We start from the raw sequence: 17637 nt of genomic DNA on the forward strand, positions 1-17637 counted from the left end.
GCTAAAAATACTTAGCGGGATAGGTAAGGTTATAAATATTATAAAATTAGCTACTTTTAACTTCTATCTCCCTAGGACTATATAAGGGATAGAGGCTAAAGCCTACTTTATAGTTATAGCTAATATAGTTAACTAACTTTATCCTTTATTAGAAAAAATAAAACATACTAACCACATAGCTAAAAATCTTCTAATATATCTTTCTTTTAATAACTTTTTAAAGAGGGATTTTATATACTTTTCTATAATCTTAATATTATAGAAAATAATAAGGGTAACTAATTAATTAATAGTAATAATAATTACGCTAAAAAAGAAAGCCCTAAAGCTCCCCTTTCTTAACCTAATTAGTAAAGAAGATAATAGTAATTAAAGGTCTTAGGCCTAACTCTTTTTCTATATATAAGAAATTACCTAATAGCCCAAAACGGCTTAGTACCCATTTCCCCTAACTCATAGCTCCCCACGAGGCTTTAATATCTATCCTTATAGTTCCTAAAAAGCCTTATTAAACCTATCCCCCTTCTTTATATATTATTTCTATCGCGCCTTACCTAGTACTATACTAGGCTTATAGCCACTATAGATTAATTAATTAAGTATCCCTATTTTTCTATCGCTTCTTTATTTTCTCGTCTTAGCTCTTTTTTAATACTATAATAAATATCTAAGGCTAAGCAGTAGCGGCTAGAAGCTTATCCCACTATAAAGGTCTTACTATCTCATTAGGGAGGTAAATAATATAATTACTAATTAATAATCACTATATAGGCTAGCCGCGCACTATACTAAGCTAATTCCTTTCCCCTAGGTTAACTAATATAATCTTTATCCCTGCCCTAATTACCTTTTACTTTAATATAAATCCCTTATTAGTCTTATAATCTAAGTAAATAAAATCTTTAGCGCTATAGATATAAGGCCCTTCTTTAATAATATAGGGATGCCTATTTCTAGTTTAATCCTATTTATAATTAGTTATTATTTAATTAGGTAAACCTAATAGCTTCTGCCCTATAGTTATATCTTCTATACCCTTAGATAAGAAAAGGCTTCTATTTTGCTAATACTTAGAGCTATTATTTAATAAAGGTTATAGCTACTTTGGGGTTCCTAGGGATAGATTCTTAAAAGGTTTACTTAAGGTCTAAGGCTAATCCTTTTAATTAGAAGGTATAAGAGTTAAGGATTTATTAGTTTACTTCTAAGCTTTAGGCCTTAGGCTAGCTAGTTTTATTATTAATTTTTTTGCTTTTAAGTTAAGCTTATTATTATTAGCTAAGATAATTATTCTTTTTTAATAAATAAGGAAGTTATTTATAATTTCTATGCCTTAGTTAATATATTATTTAATTAATTATATAAGGAGATTAAGAAATATAACCCTAGAGTTAAGGACTATAAATAGCCTTAGTCCCTAAGGAAATTCTATTATATTACTTAGATTACCCTAGGGAATTAGGATTAAGTAGTGGGATTATTAATTACTAATATAGCTAATATCTCTTATATCTATTAGTATATATCCTCCCTAGTTAATATAAAGCTAGTCTTAGGGTACCTTCTAAGTAAATCTAATTAAATTATAGTTAATTAAATCTATATAAAGGGATTATTATTTTATTATAACCTTATTATAAGTATTCTTATGCTAAAAGTAATTATTTTTAATTCCTAGCTTATTAAAGATTATAATTTAGTAAATACCTTAGATCCTCTCTAGGTTATTATTATATAAGATATCCCTAGGCTTTTCTCCCTTAATCTATAAGTTTAATAGCTAATTATAGATTAATAGATTAAATAGTTATAAAAATACTTTTTTACTCCTATTAATATTTAAGGCTATAAGAGGGCAAATTATAGCTAATTTACTTAAAGTTATTCCTATAAGTCCTCTAAGGGTTTAAAAGAGGTAAAATATATTAAGGAGACTATATTTTTATTTTCTTTACTATAGAGTTAAAGAGATTAAATAGAAGTTAAAGTAATATAATTAATTAGCGCTTATAAGGTATTCTTACTAGGTAATAAAGGTAAGCTTTATATAAAGCTTTTAATTAATTAATATTATATTAAAGTAATAAAAGTTATTTTTAATCTTATCTTATATAAATATAATAAAGTATTTATTATACCTAAACCTAAAGAATCTTATAAAGAATTTTCTTTTTTTATAGGCCTTATATTACCTTTAAATCCCTTTAAAACCTATATTATAGTTTATTAAGACTCTCTTATAATTATTAAGGAAAAAAAATAAAGGCTCTTTCTAATTAGAGTTATATTTTAATTTCTTCTCTTAGATATTAATTTTATATTATATAGCTATAATAACCTTCTTAAGGCTATTCCTAAGTATTTATAATACTAATAAAATTAAATTATTAAGAAATATCTTTTTATCTTTCTCTAGGTCTTAGTATAAGCGCTATAGAGCTAATATATACTCCCTCTATAATATATTATAAGTAGGGTTATTATAGTAATATTACTAGAACTTATCTTTCCTAAGCTTTAATTTAATTAATTAATAATTATTTAATATACTAAGGTATTTAAAGGTAATAAGGTCTTAATAATCCTATTCTTATTATAGCTAAAAGAAAAGTAATTACTTAGAGTTATATAGCTCTTTAATTATATTAAGGCTAGTTTTATTCTTCTTAAGAAAGCTTCCTACTTCTTTAAAGTATTTAACTTAAGCTACTAAGTAGGCTATTTTTTTTTTCTTTATAAACTATAAGTAATTAATAAGGGTAAAAAAAATAATTAATTATATAAATAGAGTTATCTTAAAGGTTTAAAGTATACTTAGGGATATAAAGTTATTATTCTTAGAAAGTCTTTTTATTAATTTATATATAATATATATAATATATAATTATTATATAATTATATTTTATATAATTAAATAAAAAAAAATTACTTAGTTTTTTAAACTTTATTAGTTTTAAAATATAAAGAGATTAATCTTAAGGTTAATTACTAATTTATATTAATTTTATTATTATTAAATAAAGAATTTTATTTTATTAAAGGGAGGTAAATATATATTTTTAAATAGGTAAAAAAGGGCTTTATATTTTAATTAAATAATTAGTATAAGTAATTATAAATAAGAAGGGGTTTATATCTTTATGCCTTAAAGAAAATAAATAATAGGCTAGTTTATATATAAAGTATAAAAAAAGGTTAATATATTATTCTTATCTTAAGAGACTATTTAGCTCTTTTAATATACGCAAAGGGTAACTATAAATCATAGCTCCCTATATAAAGATTACCTAAATATACTACTTCTCTTTCTTTATATATTTTAACCCTATATATATATAACTTTTATATATTCTTCTTTTTTTTATTCTTTTTTCTTTTAACTTTATTATTTTTATCTATGCTTTTAATTAATTAATTTACTATATCTATATAGATTCCTTATAAGATCCTTACTAATAAGTAATAAAATATCCTCCTTAATATTTAAACTCTTATTTAACCTTAGCTTTCTTATATTAACTTCTAGAGGGGTATTTCTTTTTAATAAAATAACTATAGTAGGTTTAAGGTAACTCCTATAAAGGCCTAGATAATTAACCTCCCTAGGGCTAGTTCTTATATCCTCTTTACTCTTAATAGCCTTTTTAACTAAATAATTAAATAAGTCTATAAGTGCCTTAAGGTCTAGATCTATTCTCGCTTTGCCCTTAATTAAGATAATTTCCCTTTATATATTAAGCTTACCTTTAATAATATAGGCCATAAGAACCTAAAGGCTATTATAAAATATTTCTTTAAGTATTATAGCACTCTTAATATAATTATAAGAGAGCTTATTTTATTAATATTAAATTATTCCCTCTAGATTATTTATATCCTTATTAACTTTATTTATCTTTATAAATAGTTCTTTAAGTAATTAATTACTTACTTAAAGTATTAAAAAGCTCTTAAGATTACCTTTCTTAGGTTTTATAACCCTATCTTTTATTAATATTACTATTAGTCCTATTTAATTAATATTAATTAAAATAAAAAATATATCTTTTACTCTTTTTTATCTTATATCTTAATTAAGGGTTTTATAGGTAAAAAATATATTAATTATATTTAGTATTAAAAGCCTTATAAGTAAGAGTTTTTACTTAGGTATTAGCTAAAATCTACTACTAAAGGTCCTTTAGATTAGCCTCTATAGGGGAAAGATACTCTAAAGGATCTACCTAATAAGGTTAGAATTAATTAATTAAACTAAGTATTTTATTCTTATATTTCTTATTTATACCCTTTTAAGGATAGAAATTAAAAGTAAAACTATTAGCTTCTCTAGGGAATATACTAATTAGCTCTTAATAAGAAGGCTAATTCCTTTAGGTTTTAAAAGGGGGTAGATTTTAAGTCTTAGAAGCTTTTTTACTAAGAAATAAATTTTAAATATAATAAGGTAATATTATTTTTATTTAACTAATAATAAGGTCTAGCTTTATATTTATAATTACTTTTAATTAATTATTTATTCCTTATTTTTTATTAATCTTCTTATTAATTTTATTATTTAGCTTTTATTCTCTTATATAAGCTATATATTAAATTTATTTCTTATAAAATAAGGAATTTAGGTATTATATCTAAATTATTATAAATAGTATTACCGCTATTTTTTAATATATCCTACTTATCTTAGATAATATCTCTAATATCTTAGGTAATATCCCTAGTATCTAATTAAATAATCTATATATTCCTTATAAAATAAATACCTAAATTTATTAAAAATTCTAATAATTATATTATAATATTAAAACTTTCTTTTTTATTTCTTTTTCTCTTATTAAAAACCTAAGAGTTCTTATAGGTTTCTAATATTACTTTTTTTCCTTTTTATTTTATTTTAAAGGCTTTTATATTAAATAGCTTACTTAGTAATAAGGCTAAGGAGTTATACTTTTATATATATTAAAGTATTTCTCTTTAAATATAGTATTTTACTCTTTTTACTAAGATTCTTTTCTTTATTATTTATTTTATTATTTTTATTATTACTTTCTTAGCTAATTATTTAATTAATTATTAATTTCTTATTTTTTATTACTTATATACTTTCTTTATTTTTATTACCTTTTAATTTTTTCTTTTCTTTTTTAAGCTTCTTAAGGACTTCCTTTTTATTTAATTCCCCTTTCTATTAGCTATTTTTATTCTTTATAAATTTCTTTAGGTAATTCCTATAGATAGATTTAGTAATCTTATAGCTATTAAGTATCTTAAGTTTATAATAATTTGCCTTATTATAATACTTAAAAATATAAAATAAGTTATATTATTTATATATTATCTTTATTTTTATTAATATATTATTTAATTAGGGAATATTAAATCTTAATATTAAATCCCTAACCTTTAGAGAGGTCTTTCTTAACCTATAGATATTTTTCTTATTTTATCTCTTTATAATTTTTACCCTAAATATATTAATTTTTTACTATACTACTTTTATATCTTTACTTTTCCTTTTAAGGATCCTAACCCTTATAAGGATTAAGTCTTTAGCTATTAATACTTTATCTTAATTAATTAATCGCTAAGTAGGAAAATTAACTTCTAAAGGGTATATTAGCTCTTACTTATAGATAAGATAGAAGGGAGAATATCTATATAGCGCTTTCATAGCTATTTTATTAATAAATAGCGCTCTTTCTCGGTTATTATATTATCTTAGCTTTTCTTCCTTCTTTAGCTTCCTTAAGGCTATAGAAATTAAGTAATATTCTCTTTTATTAATACTATTAGCTTTAGGGTTATATAGGGATATAATAATATATAGAATTCTTAATTCCTTAAGTAAAAATAAAAATTCCTTTTTAAATTTAGGTCTACTATTTATAACTATTACTAAAATTATATTAAATTAGTAGATAAAATTAACTATAAAGCGCCTTAGCACTTTAGCTATAATTTTCTTTAAAGGAATTACTTTTACTTATCTTATTATATTATATCTTACCTCCGCGAGGTACTTAAACCCTTAGTCTAATAGTATATACTAATAGTTAAAATAGACCTTAACTATAGGATTAAATAGTTTAATATACTAGATGGCCTCTAATAGCCTCTAGGGAGCATAGGCTTAGTAAGTAGAATAGTACTATACTGCCTTAAAGACTTAGTTTTATATATTATTCTAAAAGTATCTCCTCTTTATAAGGTTATAAGTTACTTCCTTGCTTTTATAGCTATTATTAAAATAATATAATTTAATTAATTTCTTTTATATCTCTAAGTTATTTATTACTAATAAGGGCGAGTTATATTCTTATTTTAGCTGCTTTTATAGATATTATCCTTAAATAAAAAAAAAAGTACTTTTTTTTTAAACTATTATTATTATAAATAAGTTAAACCCTTAGGCTTCTTAAAGGTATATAGGTATTTAGCTATATTCTTATACTCCTAAGAGTAAATACTATTTAGGATATTAGGTTCCCTATTAATATAAACTATATTAAGGTAGAGGTTAATAAAGTCCTTAATATCCCTTTTAACTTATATATCTAATTAATTAAATAATCCTATATACTTCTATAATAATCTATTAGCTATATAGTTTTTCTTTTTAGGTATATATCTAATTATAAAATTAAAGAGAAAAATATAATTAATCTATCTTAAGATAAGAAAACTAAGTATATTATCTACTTTGCTATTAATTTAATAAACTAATATTTATAAATTAGTCTTAAAAATAAAAGAAATATTATAAATTATACCCTTAAGGTAATAAAAGGTATAAAAAACTACCCTATACTCTTTTTTTATTATATTATATTTAGTTTTAGCTAGGTTTTATAATTTAGATTTAAACCAGATTAGTTTTTATTTCCCTTTAATTATTTATATTAAAATATACCCCTAGCCTAATAGGCTTATATTAACTATAAGGATTACCTCTTTAGCTTCCTTAGAATAATTAAGAGTAATAAAGATTAATAGAGCTATAACTTTTTTCTTTAATATTTCTATAGCTTCTTTTTAGTCTAATTCTTAGATAAACTTAGCGTCTTTTTTTAATAGGTCTATTAAGGCCTTTATAATCTAGGCAAACTATTTAATCTATTAATAGTAATATCTTATAATACTAAGGAAAGACCTTATTTCTCTTATATTAAGGTAAACTTCCTACTCTAAGATTTTTATAATTTTCCTCTCTTTTAGTTTCCTCTTATAAGTCCCATAGAGGTAATTAATAATTATTACTATTTTTCTATAAAATTAAGACTTCTAACCTATAATTATATAGCTTAATAGCTTAATATTTATTAATACTTTATTAAGATTAATTAAATACTTTAAAATAAAGTAATATATCCTTAATATTACTTTCTCCCTATTATAATCTATTATAGGTCCTTTAATATAAATATTATTTAGAAAAGACTAATAAATATTAAGGATTAAATCTCTTAAGATTTAAAGGATATTTTAGGTAAACTAAGTAACTAAGTTTATAGCTCTTTATAGTAATATATATATTCTTAGTAATCTAATTAGTATTATAAAACTAGTTAAGTCTTTATTAACCTCTATTAGCTCTATCTAGTTATATCTTAAGAAGAAATCTAAGAGTAATAATATCTTATATATAGTAAAATCTATAAAAAACTCATTATAGCCTAGAGAGATAAGGCTATCTTATATTATATACTTATTTATTAATATAGCTAAATTAATTAATTAAAACTAATTATTTTTTTTTTAAATAAAAAAGAATAGGTTTCTATAGGGGCTATAACCTTCCTTAAGGATCCCTCTTTTTATCTAGGTTCTTAATAGCTTAATAACCTTCTTTTTATACCCTTTAGGAATAGGTATACCTTTTGCTTACTAGGCTCTATGCTTAACTACCTTAATAACTTATAGCAGTATAACTAATAAGTTAAGTTTTCTATATTTTAAAAATTCCTATATAAGCGCTATTTCTTTATTATATATAATCTCAAGAAATATATTTAATTCTTTGCGTATAAGGGTATTATTTACTTAATTAATTAGTCCTTAAAGTTACTCTTTATAGATCTAGGCTCCTCGCTTAATATCTAAGAATTTCGGTATAATTTAATCCTAGTATTTTAAATCTTCTTATAACTTCTCTTTTACCTTTTCTTATTTTTTAGCCTTTTATTCTAAATTACTTTCTAAGATAGATCTATCTAATAGGATATTATTTCTTAGGTAGATCTTAATACTTTTCTTTTTATAAAGGGTATTAATTAAAATTTCCTTTAATTTACCTTAGTTAAGTAAATTTTTTCTTTTTTATATTTTATATTTTTTTTTTATTTATTTTCTAATTAAATAATTTATATCCTTAAGGGCTATATAGTATTACTTAATTATTTTTACTTTAATAATATTAATTACTTCTTCTCTTAACTCTTAGCTTAGCTATTATAATAATATTAATATATTATTTAGTTTTAAATTACTTTCTTAATTAACCTTAGGTTTAAAAAAAAAATTAATATTTATTTTAATAGTATATTATTATCTATACTATAAGTTAGGGCTTTCTACTTAATAGATCTTATAGCTAAGGTAATAATATAAGTATTGCCTAATTAGTATTAAAGAAGTATAAAACTATCTCTTATTAAATAATTAAATAATACCCTTACTAAGTAAATAAATAATATATTAAAAATAAAAAAAATTAAGATTTTATTAAAAGGCGCTATATATATTCTCTATTAGATCTATATATTACTAAGGTATAGCTAAATAATAGTCTAGCCTAATATTATAATATAGTCTTAGGAAAAAAATATTATTAAGGTATAGGCAGGGGTAACCTTAATGCTATAGGCTTTTATAAGCTCTTATAAAATAATATTTCCTTTAGAGCCTATATTAACTATAGCTTTAATTACCTTACCTTCTAGGTTATTAAATCTTATAAGGATATAAGGTAGCTCTTAAGATTAAATAACCTACTTACCTTAGTCCTTAATTATTAACTTAATATTATTAACCTTCTAATTAATTAATCCTCCTTTTTTAATTTTAAGTATAATTTTTCTTAAGCCCTTTATTTTCTCTTAATAAACTTTAATTATTATTATTTCTTTATTTATAATACCTATATTAATTATAATAATATAGTCTCTAAGTAAAAGGTCCTTTATATTATTATCTATTTAGTTAGCTTAGTTTCTTTTATTAATAAAGATTATATTTATACTTACTTTTTTATAAACTTTAGCCTAATAGGCCTCCCCTTAGTCCTATTCGCTGACTTAGATCGCATTAGTATTATAAGCCTTTTAATTAAATAATCTATGCCCCTCTCTTATAATATAAGGCATAGGTTTAATATATATAATCTATTTTATATTATTAATAATATCTTAATAATTTTCCCTTATTTCTCTACTTAACTAAGGCAATAAGATAAATAGCTTATTAATTAAAATTAAAATCTTCTTAGTCTAATACTTATCTCTTAGCTCTTATAAGATTAAAGCTTACTTTTCCTTAAGAGTTTAAAATCTCTAGGTTTTTTCTTTATTTATAATAATTAGCTTCTTAACTAAGGATAATCTTCTAATTAATTAAGTAGCCTCTTATTTCTCTAAGATATCTTTAATATATACTCTCTTTTTTATATTAGTATTAATAATAATAATTATAATAATAAGTATCTAAGGCGCCTTTACTTAATTAATTAGTATAGGGTCTTTATTAATTAATATTATATTAATAGAGGTCCTAGGCAGCGAGTTTAACTATCTAGGATATCTTAGTCCTTATATATAACCTCCTTAGGTAATTAATTAAATCCTTCCGGGGATTTATACTTTAGTTAGTAGAGATCTAAGGCCTTAGGGTTTTTATAGATAAAGTTATTAATAATATTATTCTTAGGCTAGGTTAGTATAAGTCTAAGCCTAGCTTTATTATGCTATTTAAGCTGCCTTGCTAATAGGTATAAGTCTAATTCTAGGAACCTTAGGGTTATGGTTGGGGTTAGTATTTACTATCTAAGCTAGTCTGCCCGGGAGGTTTCTTCTAGCTAAAGATATAGCTTATAAGGTAAAGAGAGGAGATTTTTCTAAGGAAAGAAAGTAAGAGAGATATAAGAGTAAAAAGATATAACTAGAAAGAGAGAGATATAGCTAAAATAAGAGAGATATAGCTAGAAGAGAGGAATATAACTAAAGGAAAGAGATATAGCTAGAAAAGAGATATAAGAGATATAAGAGATATAAAAGATAAAAAAGTAAGAAATAAGAAATAAGAGATAAGAGGTAAGAGATAAGAGATAAGAGATAAGAGATAAGAGATAAGAGATAAGAGATAAGAGATAAGAGATAAGAGATAAGAGATAAGAGATAAGAGATAAGAGATAAAGGCAAAATAGCCTTAAGAGGCCCTAGAAGTATTCCAGATCGACCTAGCTAGGTTACTAGGGGTATCTCGGGCTATAGAAGCCGCAGAGGTCGCCCTAGTCCTCATTAGGGCAAGGCTAATAGAGGAGTCTAGCTGGTTAGCCGCAAAGGGGCCAATAAGGTCCTAGAGCTTCTAATAGGTCTTAGCGGTCTCTAGGTCTATAAGGCCACCTGCTGAGATAATAAGAGGCTAAAAGAAGGCCCCGAGAGACTTATATTTTCTGTGTTTTTCCTCTGTAGCCTCTCTTAAGGTGCTATAAGGGTCTTCCTTGGCAGAATCCTTTGAAATAGCTACGATTTAAATATCATAGTAATAGCGGCTATTTCCTAGGGTGACTGCGAAGTCGGCCCTTAGGCTGCCTTCCGGGTGGACTAGGGGTTCTTTCTCGACCTCTAGGGTAGGCTGGCTACTTAGGGCTTTAAAAAAGGCCCTAGTTATCGCGTCATGCCTTGCAATCCACCTTCTATTAGCACCTTTGCAGGTATCCTAATGGCCTAAGGCAGCTATAGCTCCATAAGAGCTATAGGGTAGGCTAATAGGCTTGATTAGGTAGAAAAGCCAGCTTCAGAGGGCTTTAGTAATCTCAGAGTCTATAAAAGATAGGGCTTTTTAGGTAGGCAAGACTCCTAGCTACTTATGGCTAAGATAGCTAGCATTTTCTAGCCTAGCATACCTATAACTAGAGGGGAGGCCCTCTAGGAAGCCTGCTAGCCTAGCCTTATTTGCTTCTTTTAGCACCTGTTGTGCTGTTTTTCCTAGCCTAGGCTGGCCTGGGTCTAGGGTAGGCTGCGGGGCGGGGATAGGCTACGGGGCTAGGGGCTTTCGGATGAGGTCTAGGGTAGGCTGCGAGGCCTCCCTAGCTGCTAGGAATAGCTCGTGGGCTAGGTCTTTGTATAAGGGTATTCCTAGGCCTCCCTCTCTAACTGGAAGGGCTATAAGGCTTGGGTTAGGCTCCTTAGGGCACTCACTAGGGCTTCTAGCCACTAGGGCCAGAATAGCTTCCCTTATAAGGGAATTAGCTTCTTCCCAAAGGTCTTCTAGCCCAATTGGGTCGAGCTGCCTCTGAAGGTGCCTTAGAAGAAGCTAGATACTGCCTCTAAGAAGAAGCAAAGAGTGCTACTTAGGTAGGTCTTATAGGGCCTCTAGGGCTTCCTATAGGGTAGCTAGCTTATCTTCTAAGAAGGCTCTTCTAGGCCGGATAGGGCCTATATAGGTACCCAAGGCATATAAGCCTTCTAGCTTAAGGTCTTCTATAGCCTTTTCCTTGCTTTTTGCTAGGTTAAGGCTAAAAGGAGAGCCTTCTAAGACCTCCTTAGCTGCCTTTAGGGTGCCTTATAGAGCCTTATTAAGAATATAGAGGTTATCTAGGTAAGCTACTAAGGTTGCCCTAATAATTATAGCTTATATTAGCTAGCAATTAATAATTAATTTTATATAGGAAATTCTTTAGCGCTTATATAATATAGATATACTAATAATTAAAATAAGTATTAGCTAATAATTAGTAAAATAGCTCTTATAATAGTTATAGTAAGTTAAAAATAGAAAAGAATATAAAATAAATATTTATAAATTAATTAATATTAATATTAATATATATATTTATAAGTTTTATACTTTAGCGGTAAACTTATATTAAGATTATTTTCTTTAATAATTATTAGGCAATAAGGTTAATAAGCATAGGTTTAGCCGCTATAGCTAATAATAGAGCTTCTTAACTTATAAAGCATAGTAATAGCTATTAACTATTAGGTTTATTATACTTAGCTTAAATTACTAATATGAAATAAAAGGGTTTTAGATTAATATTAATACTATATAATAGCTAATAAAATTTAAAGAGGGAATTTAAATCTTTATTTTCTTAAAATTATTTATAATAAAATACTTTATATATAACCTAGAACTCTAGCTTCTCTATTATTAAATATATTAAATCATAATTATATAAAAGTAAGTTAAGGTATATCTTTATAGTGCTTTATATTATCTTAGTACTAAGATAATTAAGGATATATAAAAGTAGGTATCTAAGTATAAAATCTTTTAAAACTAATAAGAAGCCTATAATAATCTACTACTAAGGCTTAATAATATACCGCTAATTATAAGATTAAGTCTATTAAGGATAAGAGGTATTTAATATAAGTTTATTAAAGAGTAGAATATATCCCTATTAGATTATTAATATATAGGTATAGAATTATAATAGATTTAAGAGTATCTTAAGATTAAGTATTAATAAGATCTAGATCTTAAGGGTAAATATTACTTAGCTATTATAACTAAAGAGGAAAGAAATAATAGCCTATAGAGGACTAAGGTATATTATTAATAGTTATTCTTATAAGGCCTAGGTAATAAGCTATTTAAAGTAGTAAGAGGTTTAAATCTTAATTAGTTAAGGTCTTAAGACTATGGCTTATAGGCTAGACTTTAAGTAATTATTAATATATTTTAGAGAAAAAGTAATAATATCTAGAGCTAAGAGGTAAGGTATATTAATAAGAAGAATAACTTTATAGCGCTAAATCTATAGCTTTACTAGCTTAGTTTTACTTTTTATTTAAAGGAATTTAATAAGAAAAAGGACTTTCTAAGGGACTTAATCTCTATAAAATATAAAGTTAATTTAAATAACTTAGATAAATTAGATAATACTTAGCTTTAGTTTATATATATTGCTTTTAATTAAATAGTTAATTATGCTAAAGCTATTATTATTTTTAAAAATATCTCTTAGAATATTTTATTTAAGGTTAATTATAAGGAACTTATTAAGGAGAAAAATAAGCTATTTTATTTCTAATTTAAGCCTAAGACTTAGAGATAATATATACTTATAGTTAAATAATTATTTACTTATATTATTTATTATATATCTTTTAATAATAAGGTAGATTAATTATTATTTAAGCTAAGTAAGAGATAATAAAATATATATAATATAATAATAAAGTATATAAATAACTTAACTAATGCTTAGAAGGACTATAGTAATAACCTAGAGGCTCTTAAAGTATCTAAGCTTCTTAATTTACTTAAAAATAATATTTTAGAGCTTTATATATTTATTTTTAATTATTTTACTAAGGATATAAAATATAATAGTATTCTTATTAGCTTCTTAATAGTTTTAAGTATCTATATAGATAATACTTAGGAGGGCTATATAAATTTTACCTTAAAGCTTTTTATAATTATAGTAATATCTTATCTCTATATTATTAAGTATATAATTAATTAGTAAGCTAAGGCTATTAAGTAAAAGATATAATAGGGCTAAGGCTAAGAAGAGGTAAAGAAAAATAATCTAAGTAACTTTATGCTTATATCTAAGATAACTCGCTAGTTTATAATTAGAGGAAGAGAGAGTTAAGAAATAATATTAATATAGTTTATTATCTAACTCTAAAACTTTAGCATAGCTATATATAATAATATAGTATCTTAAGGCTTAATAAGCTAAGATAAGAAATATATTATCTTTAAAGGCATCTAGCTTAGTATTCTTAATATATAAGCTATAATAAGAATAGCTATTTACTAGCTAGAAGATATATTATATAAGGACTTATTATTTTATAAAGAGTTTTTAGATTAATCTCTAACTAAGCTTAGCTTACCTAAGATCCTATAAGGCAAGCTCTTAGATAATACTATTAATAAAATAATTAGCTATTTATTTATTAATAAACTATTCTAATATAATAGAGGTATAAATAAAGACTAGGTTATTTAAAAGATATTATAAAATAATAGCTTAAGGGCTATATAGGTTAAATTAGTAAATAATAGTAATAATAATATAAAGTTAAATATAAAGGCAATATATTAATATAGTCTCTAGGTAAAAAAAGCTTTAAAGTTATTATTATTTCTAGTATAGCTAAGTAATAGGTTTCCCCTAAGGGTATATAAGCTTCTTATAATTTAATATCGTAATATAGCTAATAGAGGAATCTAGAATATTTTAATTAATTAAGGGCTTATTATAATAGTTATAGGTATATATAAAGGCTTCTTAATATCTAAAAGGCTTAAGATTATTTATTAGTTTTTATTATAGGAGGTTAATACTTTATTAATATATTTCTTATAGCTTATTTTACTATTTTAAGAAAATATCTAGGTAAATATATAGGACTAATTTAGCTTTAATGCTAGTTTATAGGCTACTAAAGGTATATTAGAGAGTAATAGCCCGTAGGATAATAAGTAACTTAATAGTACTATAAAGGCTAATTAAGAATAAGCTAGCTAGGCTAAGAAGGGCAGGTAAGGCGCTTAGAAGCTAAGACCTAGGGAGTACTAGATATTACTGCGCTTAGTATATATTATCTAAAGGCTTAATATTATAATATATAAATAAAAGCTTAATATTAATAGCTAGAGGCATATATTAATTATAATTAAATAATAATACTTCTAGAATATATTTATAATTTATATAAGATTATTACGGGAAATAAACTTAGATAATAATAATAGTAATAATAATAATAATAAGGATAATTTATATAATTTATAAGCTAATTATAAGTCTAAGATTATAGGCTTAATCTATAAAAGACTTATAACTAAGGGAGCTTTTAAGATTAATAAGCGCTAAGTTAACTTTTAATATATTAATAAAAAATAATATTAGCTATTAGGATTTTTATTTATAATAGGAGGATTTAGTAAGGTTTTTAAGCTAAGTTATAAGTAAAAGAATATATTTATATATTATAAAGTACTTTAAGAGCTATAATTAAAGAGATAAAAGCTATATTATTAGATTAATATTAATTATAAATTTATTTATTTCTATAAAGAGTAGGCTATATTTTAGGGTATATAGCGAGAGGTAATTAAAGTAATTATAATAAATAAGAGCCTAATAATAGTAATAATAAGAATAAATAATAAGAAGAGCTTAGGGTTTATATTACTAATAATAAGCTACCTAGGCGGCATAATTATAGTTATAGTTCTATTAGTATTATTATAAGATAACTTAATAAAATATTATTAAAAGATAAAAATATTATATATTAAGTAGCATAGTAATTAATCCCTAGGGGTAATATTATTTATTTTTATTATATTTAAGTTAATAATAACTAAGTAGTTTTATAATTATATAAAAGGGCTTTAAGTAATAATATAACTTAATAGATTTATATTTAATAAGGCTTATATTATCTTAGAGGGCATATAGGACTTTTAACTAAGGCTAAGAGAGCTTAGATAGCTAGTACTAATAGGGGTATAAATAATATATTTAATAATAATATTATTACTAAGTAAAAAAAAAGAGTTTTTTAAGTTAATTAATATATAACTAGAGGATATAATTATAATTAAAACTAGTATAATATACTTAAATATTATATATAATATATAGATATTAGTAATAATAACCCCTAAAGAGGCTAGTAAGATAATTATAATAAGGGTCTAAGAGATTCTAGATTAAAAACTTAAGGAGTATTTATAGCTAGTAAAGATAATTATATATTATAATATAATTATAGTAATTAATACTTTTATAATTAAGCTAAACTATAATACTTATTATTAAGATATTAATACTTAAGATAGTAAGGCAAAGAGGCTATAGGCTTAAATAAGTAGGATAAAGTAAGAGTAATATAATAGAGGGTAAGTAATTATAACTATTAATATGCTTAGGTTAAGAATTAATATCTTAGATATTTAAGTAGTAATATATATAGAGATATTATTTAAGATAATAAATTATGCATAGTAGAGTAAATAAGCTAGGAGAGATAATAAGTAAAGTAAAGTAATAATAATATAAGTAATAGTTAAGGGGTAAGTAAGGAGACTAATAGGGTTTAAGGGTTATAGGTCTATAGAAGACTTTATTAGTAAGAGGGTATATAGATATATAGTCTTAGACTTAGAGATAGATAGGCGTATTAATTAGGATAGCTATAAGGAAAGGGAAAAGTAATATAATATATATTAGGCTATTAATAAGGAAGCTAAGCTAGAAGATCTAGAGGTAAGTAAAGAAGATAAGGAGGTAAATATAAGGGAGTAGGAAATTAATATATAGCTAATTTAAAGCTAGGTAATAAATAGGGCTATAAGCGAAGTAAGGGAGGTTAAGCTATTTAAGGAGAGACTCTAAGAGTAATTATTTAGTAGCTATATGTTTTGCTATTAGTTAGATTTAGTTAATAATAATATAAATTATATTATAATAAACTATAAGATAATATAGATTAGTAGGGGGTTAAAGAGGAGGATTTTTAATATAGGGCTTTAGATATAAAGTTATTTAAGGAGGGAAGGAGTAATAAAGGGGTTTAAAGGCTATTATAAATACTTTTTTTTAATAAGAAATATAATATACTTAATAAATAAGCATCACAGACAAATAAGTATCATACTTTTCCCTCTTATATCTAACTTTTAATTTAATTAATTAATTCCTAACCACTAAATATATTAGACTTAAATATTAAGGCTAGAACCCTTCTTACCCTTTAGGCCCTTTAAAATAACCTTAAGCTAAGTATCTAATGCGCTATAGAGACCTATTAGGTCTCTAAGCATAGGCTATATCGGCGATAAAATAGCATTCAAGCTTAACTTAATATTATCCCTAAATCACATAAACTATTAGATCTAGAGGAATAAATCCTTATTTAATTTATTCTTAACCTAGATTTGCGAGGATTTCCTCCCTAGCTATATAGTATTAAAGATATAGCTAATTAATTACTTACTGACCGCGATGTATTACTAATTAGCGTGTATTAGGCTTTAAACTTCGTTAGGTAATACTTAGAGCTTAAGATATATTTCTTTTATAAATATGACTACTAGAGAGCTAAGTGCAAAGATCTAACTATTATCCGCGATTAGTTTTAGCTTATAATAAATATAATCGCAAAGTATAGCATCTAATTAAATAATATCTATAATTTTAATAAGACTAGCTTTCTTATAGGCATAATTATAAGCAGAATAGTTATTATAGGCTTAGAAAGGCATTTAAAGCCGAAATCAATATAGCCTAGAAACTAGGAATAAATTATAGTTATTCAGGCGATTAATATGGAAGGCTAGGCGATCTAGCTATTTATTATCAATATAGGCTAATATCACCTCGCCAACTAGTACTAAGAAAGCAACCTCCCGGGCGATTAGGCTATTGCGATAACCCAAAATGGC

This window comes from Fusarium falciforme, chromosome 1, assembly GCF_026873545.1.
Source record: "Fusarium falciforme chromosome 1, complete sequence".
Classification (NCBI taxonomy): Eukaryota; Fungi; Ascomycota; class Sordariomycetes; order Hypocreales; family Nectriaceae; genus Fusarium; species Fusarium falciforme.